Here is a 10049-nt window from a genome sequence, read left to right as displayed (position 1 = left end):
AATCATATTGTAAATAGTCTTAATCAAAGAATATGAAATTAATGTTACATGTTCTGCTGGGTAAAGGGATGCAGTTACTACACTTTGAAAGAATACCTTTGAAGAAGAAACACTGATACCGTCAAATTTAACCCTCATCTTGAGTGACTGGCATTCTACACCAGTGCACAAAGAATGTTATTTATTTTAAGAAATCACTGTATGTTTGAATAATGAGAACAGGAGTCTTCATATCATTGAAATTCACAAGAAAGTGAAAAAAAAAAATACAAAACTTTTCTTAATCCTTATTTTGGTAATGAAGCACAACAGTACTTTTATAAATAAAAAATATTTTTCTAGTCTCCCTGTCATTCTGAGCATTTGATACATGTGCATTGATTGATTGATTGATTGATTGAATTTATATACCCAGGCATATAGGGTCCACTGGGCTAATGTAATGCTGGACTTCAATTGCTTAATAATAATAATAATAATAATAATAATAATAATAATAATAGTGATAGTAATTTATTATTTATACCCAGCCACTATATGGCCTTGTGTCATATATTCATTAACAAAGTCCTTCTCTGTGAAAATAAGCAATGTTTCACCTTTGACATTTGATTTTTTAAAAAATATTTATTATTTTCCATACAAAAGCATAACAAAAAAGAGAATAAACAATAATAAGAGAAAAAGAAAAAGAAAAAGAAAGAATATGAAACATAAAACACTTCAATTTTCCCATATATCACCACATAAACTAAAACTTAATTAATTAATTAAAATCTATCTTTATAAACATATTACTTGACTTCCTCTGATCTCTTCCATCTGAATTTCCTTGTAATTAAATGTAGCAGTTTCCAATATCATTATTTCATAAAACTGTATTATAGTCATAATCAAATTTCTTAAGTTTTCTTATCGTACATTTTCCTATTTATTTAATCCTAATTTAATCCTAGGCCTAAATAGTTCTTTCAAGTGGTTACATATCTTTAATATTATCTTTGACATTTGAACAATGACAGTTAGAATACAACCTTTGGTAAAAGTTCTTGTAGAATTTACTGCCCAGTGTCTCTAGGATTCAGTTAACAAGATCTGGATCATCCCAATACCACTAGCCACTAAGAGCTGTTGTACTTTGAGGTCTAAGCCAAGGTGACTACGAAATATTTTGTTGCTGTTATTGATTTACATTATGATTGAAATATGAAATGTTAAAGTGAAAGAGAGCCAGTGTGGTGTAGTGGTTAAGAGCAGTAGTCTCGTAATCTGGTGAACCGGGTTCGTGTCTCCGCTCCTCCACATGCAGCTGCTGGGTGACCTTGGGCCAGTCACACTTCTTTGAAGTCTCTCAGCTCCACTCACCCCACAGAGTGTTTGTTGTGGGGGAGGAAGGGAAAGAAGAATGTTAGCCGCTTTGAGACTCCTTAAAGGGAGTGAAAGGCAGGATATCAAATCCAAACTCTTCTTCTTCTTCTTCTTCTTCACGACAATGGCATGTACCCAAATACACTTTTGTGTGACTGGAAAGCACTTCTGCTCCCACAAGGCAGAGAGCTGGTTGAATACTGCAATTTACAGTGGTACCTCGGGTTAAGTACTAAATTCGTTCCGGAGGTCCGTTCTTAACCTGAAACTGTTCTTAACCTGAAGCACCACTTTAGCTAATGGGGCCTCCTGCTGCCGCCGCACTGCCGGAGCACGATTTCTGTTCTTATCCTGAAGCAAAGTTCATAACCTGAAGCACTATTTCTGGGTTAGTGGAGTCTGTAACCTGAAGCTTATGTAACCTGAAGCGTATGTAACCCGAGGTACCACGGTATTGACATTTTGGCGCCTGGATGAGAATGCTAAGTCCTTAACATGTTAAACCAAAAGGGTTTCTTTTTTTAATGAAATATAGTTAGTGGTCATGACAATCCGTGAACTGAACTTGAACTGCGCAACAGAGACGTTGCTTAAGTGTCCCATATCAAAAGCTGCTTTTGTACTTCTTAGTGGTCTAATAAGGCAAACAACTTCAAGCCTTTAAAATTGCTTATATTAAGCTTGTGGAGCGGCTTGTTTATGCATGGGAGGCAGGTTTAGCTCTTCAAGGTCCTTGTCATAAGAAGTGTATATTTTTCAATCTGTGAACCTTTCAACCAGTTCTATTTTTTTTTTTTAATGCACGAACATTGAAAAGGAACATCCAATGCACAAATAATTTAAATGTCACACCAAACAGGAAATTCATAACTGAGGATAGTTCTCCACCCATTTTTACACCTATAGTTAATCATTTCTGCAGCAAAATGATGGGTGGGATAATTTGAGATAGGTGACACTGAATAAAAATAATTTGGAAAAGGAGAGGGGGGGGCGGTTGATACTTGCTGTAGCAGAAGAGTAGATTGAAATCAAAGGTGGAGAGTTCTTAGCAGAAAGACCATGCACTGTAAATTCACTTTTATACACAGCATGAGGACCACTGAGGATATGTGGTGGGAAGTCAGCAATCCTGTTAAGGTTCTTACCGCAGTGTGGAACACAGAGAAGAGGAGGGCTATTGACAACAGTTGTGCCTGACTGGGCACTGCAGAACTTGGCCAGAGCAAAAGCAGCAAAAGGCCCAGTGCATCCTTTGCTTACTCAAGTAGCTGCCCAGAGGAGCTCTTTTGCATGGTCAAAGTTTTAATGAATCTAGAAAATTTAAATATTGCGTATGTTTTAATTAAAAGATGAATAATTTTGTTGTTGTATGAGTGGGGCATTGTTGCTTTTGTTTGTTCTTAGGGTATTTACCATATTTTTCACTCTTTAGGACACACATTTTCCCCTCCAAAAATTAAGGGGAAATGTGTGTGCGTCCTATAGAGCGAATGCAAGCTCCTAGATCATATGACCTGGACCAGGTTACTAAAGGTGATATATGGATCATGTTCTAGTGACTTCTTGTTAAAATTATTTGTAAAACTATACAGGAAAACATGCTTTTTGTACAGCTGAATGTGAGTATAATGCTGTGATTGACAATGATGGAGTAGTGCAGTGATCTAATATTACAATTTTGTATTGCTTAAATGAAGTGGTTACATGTATTTATATTGGCGATGCCAACGCAATGAATCAAGAGGATGAATGTTTATCCTAAGGCTTTTCTCATGGCTGTTTAAAAATAAGCAAATAAGCAAAAGATTTTTAAAATCATCATCATCATCGCTATGTTTATTTCCTGTATTAACAAGTAGACATTAAGCAAACCTTTAGCGCACACTGGGTTTTGAAATGGACCTTGCTTCACATGCCAATTATAACTGTGAGAGAAACAACCTGAAATGTTAAGGTCAAACTGTGACACCACCTTTGTGAGGAATTTTGGTTAGCCTACACCCAGGCACCCATGGGCTGGGAGCTCATGACACCTCTCAGTCGCTGACAGCACCAATTCGTAGAATCAGCCACCACTGTCAGGGACAGTAATTGGGGCACCACTTGTCCTTGCCATTCTGCAGATCGGATGTGTAATGATACCTATGTGGTTTGGTGTAGTGAGGAAACAGCCTCATAGTGGGGTATTCTGTTAGGCCACCTGCAAGTAGGCAATGCCCTAATGCAGGGGTAGGCAACCTAAGGCCCATGGGCCGGATGCGGCCCAATTGCTTTCTCAATCCGGCCTGCGGACGGTCCGGGAATCAGCGTGTTTTTACATGAGTGGAATGTGTCCTTTTATTTAAAATGCATTTCTTGGTTATTTGTGGGGCATAGGAATTTGTTCATATTTTTTTTTCCAAAATATAGTCCGGCCCACCACATGGTCTGAGGGGCGGTGGACCGGCCCACGGCTGAAAAAGTTTGCTGACCCCTGCCCTAATGTATGAAACAGCAACCAGATTCGATGTTTGTATACAAATATATGCAATATTTCTAAGGCTTTTTGAGCAGAGGTGGCTTGTTCTTCAAATGAAAAGCTATTTAGTGTGAGAAACTGTATTTGTGTCTACTTAACAGTTGTAGAAGTTGGTTACTATCTTGTATTATAAGCCCTTATGCGTCTAAACCTGCACTTTCCTGCCTTCCAGAGAGGGAAGAAAACTTTGCAAGCTATTGTTGCAATTGTACACACAGCAGGTAAGAGTTTCAGGTCCCCCTTTGTGAGACACATGAACATAATGCGAGACCTTTTTAAAATAATAAGAAAATAGAATGCATTCATTTTATAGCACTAGGGAAGCTAAAATGCCTCAGATCGTAGTACCATAGAGATGGAAGGTACCCTGAGACTCACCTAGCACAGTCAAACCTCGGTTTTTGAACATCTTGGCTGCCGAATGTTTTGGAAGCCGAATGCCGAAAACCTGGAAGTGAATGCTTCCATTTTCAAGCGCACCTCAGAAGTCGAACCGCTTCTGAGGCGCATTTCTCAATTTCCCCCATTGAACTTGCTGACAACCCTTTGATCCTCGGTTTTCAAACGTTTCGGATGTTGAACAGGCTTCCAGAATGGATTATGTTCAAAAACCGAGGTTCTGCTGTACACGGTATTCCAAGTGTAGTTGCACCAAATATAAGGACATTCTTATATTGGCAGTTTTATTTTTTTATTCCTTTCCTAATGATCCCTAACTTAGAATCCACCTTTTTCACAGCTGTTGCAAACCACATCTTCACTTTCATTGAACTATTCCCCACAATCCAAATAACTCTTTCCTGGTTGGTCACCACTAGTTCAGTCCTTATCAGTTTATATGTGAAGATGGGATTTATTTAACTAATTAGCCTCTATATGCATCACATCACATCACATCTGCTTACACTGAATCATATTTGCCTTTTTACCGTGCATTTGCCCAGTTTGGAGAGATCCTTTTGGAGCCCCTTGCAATCTATATTGCCTTTTAAAGGTAAAGGTAAAGGTGTCCCTGACCATTAGGTCCAGTCATGACCGACTCTGGGGTTGCTGCGCTCATCTTGCTTTATTGGCAGAGGGAGCTGGCGTACAGCTTCTGGGTCATGTGGCCATCATGACTAAGCCTCTTCTGGTGAACCAGAGCAGCGCACGGAAACGCTGTTTACCTTCCCACTGGAGCGGTACCTATTTATCTACTTGCACTTTGACATGCTTTCGAACTGCTAGGTTGGCAGGAGCAGGGACCGAGCAACGGGAGCTCACCCCGTTGCAGGGATTCGAACCGCCGACCTTCTGATCGGCAAGCCCTAGGCTCTGTGGTTTAACCCACAGCGCCACCTGCGTCCCATATTGCCTTTTAGTGCTCTGATTTATTTTACAACACTGAACCACAATAAACTGCTGGCAGTGCTGCAATCTTCAGTCGCCTGCAGTACAGCTAATCTGGGTACTGGCTATTGTACTAGGTAAAAACTGATGGCTACATTGCATGATTTAACAATCTGGGCATGACTTGGTTTAGCATCTGGAGAAGCTCTGAGGTCACATTTGGTAATGGATACCAGGAAAGGAACTCTGGAATTTTGTCAGCTAGTGATGTGCATAACTCAGTTGGCCACACCATAAAAATACAGTGCAAACTTGTTAAAAATAATAATTTTCTATTTATATGCGCACGGAGCACTCTTAAAAGTATTTGTTTTTAATCACCGAGGGTGGGGTTGAGTTTCTGCTTATATTACAACGATTTCCAAGTTCTGTCACTTTAAAGGCAGACACAACCAGGACTAGTCCCCTTCAGTCAAGGAACCAGTTCCCTCAAGCACAACCTGACATTTTTCTCATCTGACTGCATGAGGCTTGAGAGTACAGGATGTCTGAGGATCCAACTACCAGTTTACCGGAGGTAAATTTAAAAGTACAGCTATTCAATAAATTGGGGTTTTTTATACAGCGTATCACCTGGAAGGGGAGGGGGCAAATGGAGGAACACATTCTGGGCTATTGTGTGTGTGTGTGTGTGTGTGTGTACACATATGCAGTACATGCACTACAGGGTCAATACACTTGAGGGCATTTCAACAAGATTAGCATGTGAGGGGTGGAATCTGTACATATATAAAAACGCTGTGAAAATGCTTTTTTTAAAAAAATGTTTTGAAAAATACATTGAATTTTGCATAGTTCATTGTTGCCATCTAGTGTCACATCTGTGGTGCTTTTTTTCTGGGGGTACGCAGGGGTACGTATACCCCTAAACATTTTGTGAATCTTTGTACTTTTGCCCATTTACTGTATTTATTTTTCCTGATTTGAACTTCTTGAGAGTACCCCTAAACATTTTTTAAAGAAGAAAAGCACTGCACATTTGTATACTGTACTTTACAACACATTTAAAATGTTTTATTTGCAACTGTGTAACTGAGTACAAGGTCTTGAGATTAAGTAGGTAAAGCATTGTATGAGATTCTATGAGATTGTAACTCATAGAAGGGTTCTTTTAAATATCACCTCCTCATCTGTTTTGAACCTTACCTTCAAATTACTGTTCATGTTCTGGGTTAAAGTACCTCTCAGATATGCTCCTGTCTTATCATTCTACAATTCTGAGATTATCTATTCTGTTTCCTTTTGCTGGTAAGTGTGTGTAGTTAAATTCCGTTTTGTGACTTCATCAAATCATACATTTGCCTTGCAGATCCAAACCTTCCCCACTTCTCAGCTCACTGTGAAAATCTTGCAAGCTAGAAATATCACTGCAGCCGACCCACGTGAGTACCATATTTCCTTCACATTTTGGTTGCCTCTCTTCCATGAAATTAAAAGGACTGGTAACCAGAAAAACAAAACATGAAACATTTTCAACAGATGGTGAGAGTGGAATTCTAAATTCAGGTTTTAACTAGGGATCAAAAATGTTTGGCAAAGCTGGAATGCTTTGGCAGGTTTTTGAAGGAACCACAGACCTCCCCTTTTATATGTATAAAGACTCTTTGGCCTGAGAACAAACTTGGTGGGACACGTAGGTTTGCTTCTAACTAAGTCCTACTCCTCCTGAGGACTCAGTTACACAGCTGCAATTCTAACATTATAAGTGTGTTATAAGACTGTGACACCAGATGGCTCTGTAGAGCTCAATGGCAAATTGCATATATATTTTATTGCATTTTTAATAGCGTTTTTAATATCTGTTTAGATCCAGCCTCAGAGAAGTCTCACTGAATTCAATAAGCCTGAGTCAGTCATGAGCAATGATTTCAGTAGGTCTACTCTGAGTAGGACTTATCTGGATACACCTCACAGTCATGCCATCTGATGCTTAAAAAATAATCCCTTTCCAAATATTACACAACAGAGAGTACCACCTTATCAGTTTAGGACTCAGAGGTAGCTACGTTTTAGGTATAAATATCATATGTAAGTGAAGACTGGTCTACATGTGAAACTCTACACAGAAGCTGTCCTGGTCATTGATGTGAAAAGCAGGATCACTACACATTTCAGTGGTGAGGAGCCATAACTCAGTGGGTAGAGCACATGTTTTCCATGCAAAAGGTTCCAGGTTCAATCCCTGGAAATTTCCAGTTAAAATAAGAATCAGGTAGCACAGGCTTCCTCAGCCTCGGCCCTCCAGATGTATTTGGCCTACAACTCCCATGATCCCTAGCTAGCAGGACCAATGGTCAGGGATGATGGGAATTGTAGTCTCAAAACATCTGGAGGGCCGAGGTTGAGGAAGCCTGAGGTAGCAGGTAATGGGAAAGACTCCTGCTTGTTTGAAAAGCTTCTGCCAGTCAGAGTAGATAATATTAGGCTAGGTGGACAGATAGTTTGACCCTTGGTATAAGACAGTCTTCTACGTACTGCCATGTAGATTTAATATGTAGAGCAGCCCTTTATATGTGATTAGTAATATGCCAAGGGTGGTAGTCAACTAAGTATTAGTCAGAGTAGACCCATTGAAATTAACCAACATGACTCAATTATGACAACTGATTTCAGTGGGTCTACTCTGAGTAACACTTAGTTGACTAACACCCCTACTGTTTTGATAAATTCGGTATGTGTAGTTGGTATGGAGAGGTTTGCAGACAGCTCAGAGATGTGTTGTTTACCTCCATCCTACTGTGCTAGATGTCTGTCATGTCGTGTCAGGCCAGTCAGTGGGTGTGGATGATGGACAATTTCTCCCTCCCTTTGTTAAAAGGTGTCATCTAGTGCAGGGCTTTACTTTCCCTCACAGAAGTGAATTATTAAGGGCGTTCATTTATATGGTAGAAAAATAAAGGAGTGTACCTGGTGCTAAACTGGCTCCTTATCCCTGCAGATTCTAGCTCCAAAGCTACCTAATTTCTTTATCTGAAAGGTGCCAAACTTTATACAATAGAGTCACAAAGGTTATCAGCGTTGTGATTTTAGTCCTTGGCTTTAGATTCTTACTAAGCAAGTTTTTCTCCCTGCTTTAGTGAGTGGAGCTGACTGCTATGTAACACTATGGCTGCCAACAGCTTCGCAGGAGGAAGCAAGGACTCAAACAGTCCTGAATTCAAGTGCACCTGTGTGGAACGAAACCTTCTATTTTACAGTACAGAATCAAGTGAAGGTAAGGAAATTGAGTTTATGGCATTAGTCTCAGAGAATCTGCATTCTAGAATTTCTCTAGTAGCTTAAGATGGGCAAGTTTTTGTTCAGATAGATTTGAGGTCCTAACGTTTATCACAAGCACATACAATTTTTTCTAAGGCGCTTCCTTAATTTCCAGAACATCCTGGAACTGAAGATTTACGATGAAGACCTGCTCACCACAGATGACCTTCTCTTCACTGTCCTTTTTGATGTAGCTGAAGTCAGCCCTGGAGAGAGATTCCACACAACCTTCATACTGAATTCAGAGGTCCAGAACAAAATACCTTGCTCATATCTTTGCTTTACACTTCAGTGGAGGAGAAATATTTATGTGTGTGTCTCGTGAACATTTTGATTATGTAAATATATTATCTGACATCATATGCCATGTTTGAAGAAGCCCTGAATGATGCTTACCTGACTTCCTGAGCTAAGTCACTGCTGCTTATCAGGAGGGGCAAGGTGGCAAGGAGAGTAGCGTGGTGCAAATGCTCTGGCAAGAGCACCGGTTTGGCTCTGTCAGTGTGTTTGCACTGCGCTGCACTCCGTCTCCTGGTAAGAGCAGGCACTCAGTTGCGGAGAGGTCAGGTAAGCATCTCTAGCCCACCTGTAACTGGCAAACTTACTTGCTTGTGTGGATCCTTTATTTAACTGAAGCGACACTGTTCACACATAAGAGGGAGAGGTGTCAGCAAACAGGAATCATAGAATCATAGAATCATAGAGTTGGAAGAGACCACAAGGGCCATCGAGTCCAACCCCCTGCCAAGCAGGAAACACCATCAGAGCACTCCTGACATGTGGTTGTCAAGCCTCTGCTTAAAGACCTCCAAAGAAGGAGACTCCACCACACTCCTTGGCAGCAAATTCCACTGTCGAACAGCTCTTACTGTCAGGAAGTTCTTCCTAATGTTTAGGTGGAATCTTCTTTCTTGTAGTTTGGATCCATTGCTCCGTGTCCGCTTCTCTGGAGCAGCAGAAAACAACCTTTCTCCCTCCTCTATGTGACATCCTTTTATATATTTGAACCTGGCTATCATATCACCCCTTAACCTCCTCTTCTCCAGGCTAAACATGCCCAGCTCCCTTAGCCGTTCCTCATAAGGCATCGTTTCCAGGCCTTTGACCATTTTGGTTGCCCTCCTCTGGACACGTTCCAGTTTGTCAGTGTCCTTCTTGAGGTTTGTAGAAGTACCCCCAAAAATCCCCCTTTAAGTGGGGGTTTGGCTAATGAGGATTGAGGGTGCCTGGTGGGCATGGGTTGCTTGCTGAACGTTGGAGGGGGTGGGCTGTGGGAACGATGGATAAAATGCATACAATTATGCACAGTGTAGAAAAGGTGAATAGGGACATTCTCCCTCACCCCACTAGAACCGGAAATCATCCAATGAAACCGAATGGAGGACAAACAGAAGGAACTGGATCTTCACACAGTTGAGCTGTGGAATCACTAGCCCAAGGCGTAGTGATGGTTGCCAATTTAGAAAACTTTTAAAGGAGGTGTGAGTCTGGCACTGAGAGGAATTGTAATTCA

This window comes from Podarcis raffonei, chromosome 1 (genome assembly GCF_027172205.1).
Source record: "Podarcis raffonei isolate rPodRaf1 chromosome 1, rPodRaf1.pri, whole genome shotgun sequence".
Taxonomy (NCBI): domain Eukaryota; kingdom Metazoa; phylum Chordata; class Lepidosauria; order Squamata; family Lacertidae; genus Podarcis; species Podarcis raffonei.
The sequence above is the reverse complement of the archived record's forward strand: the minus strand, read 5'-3'. Positions refer to the sequence as shown.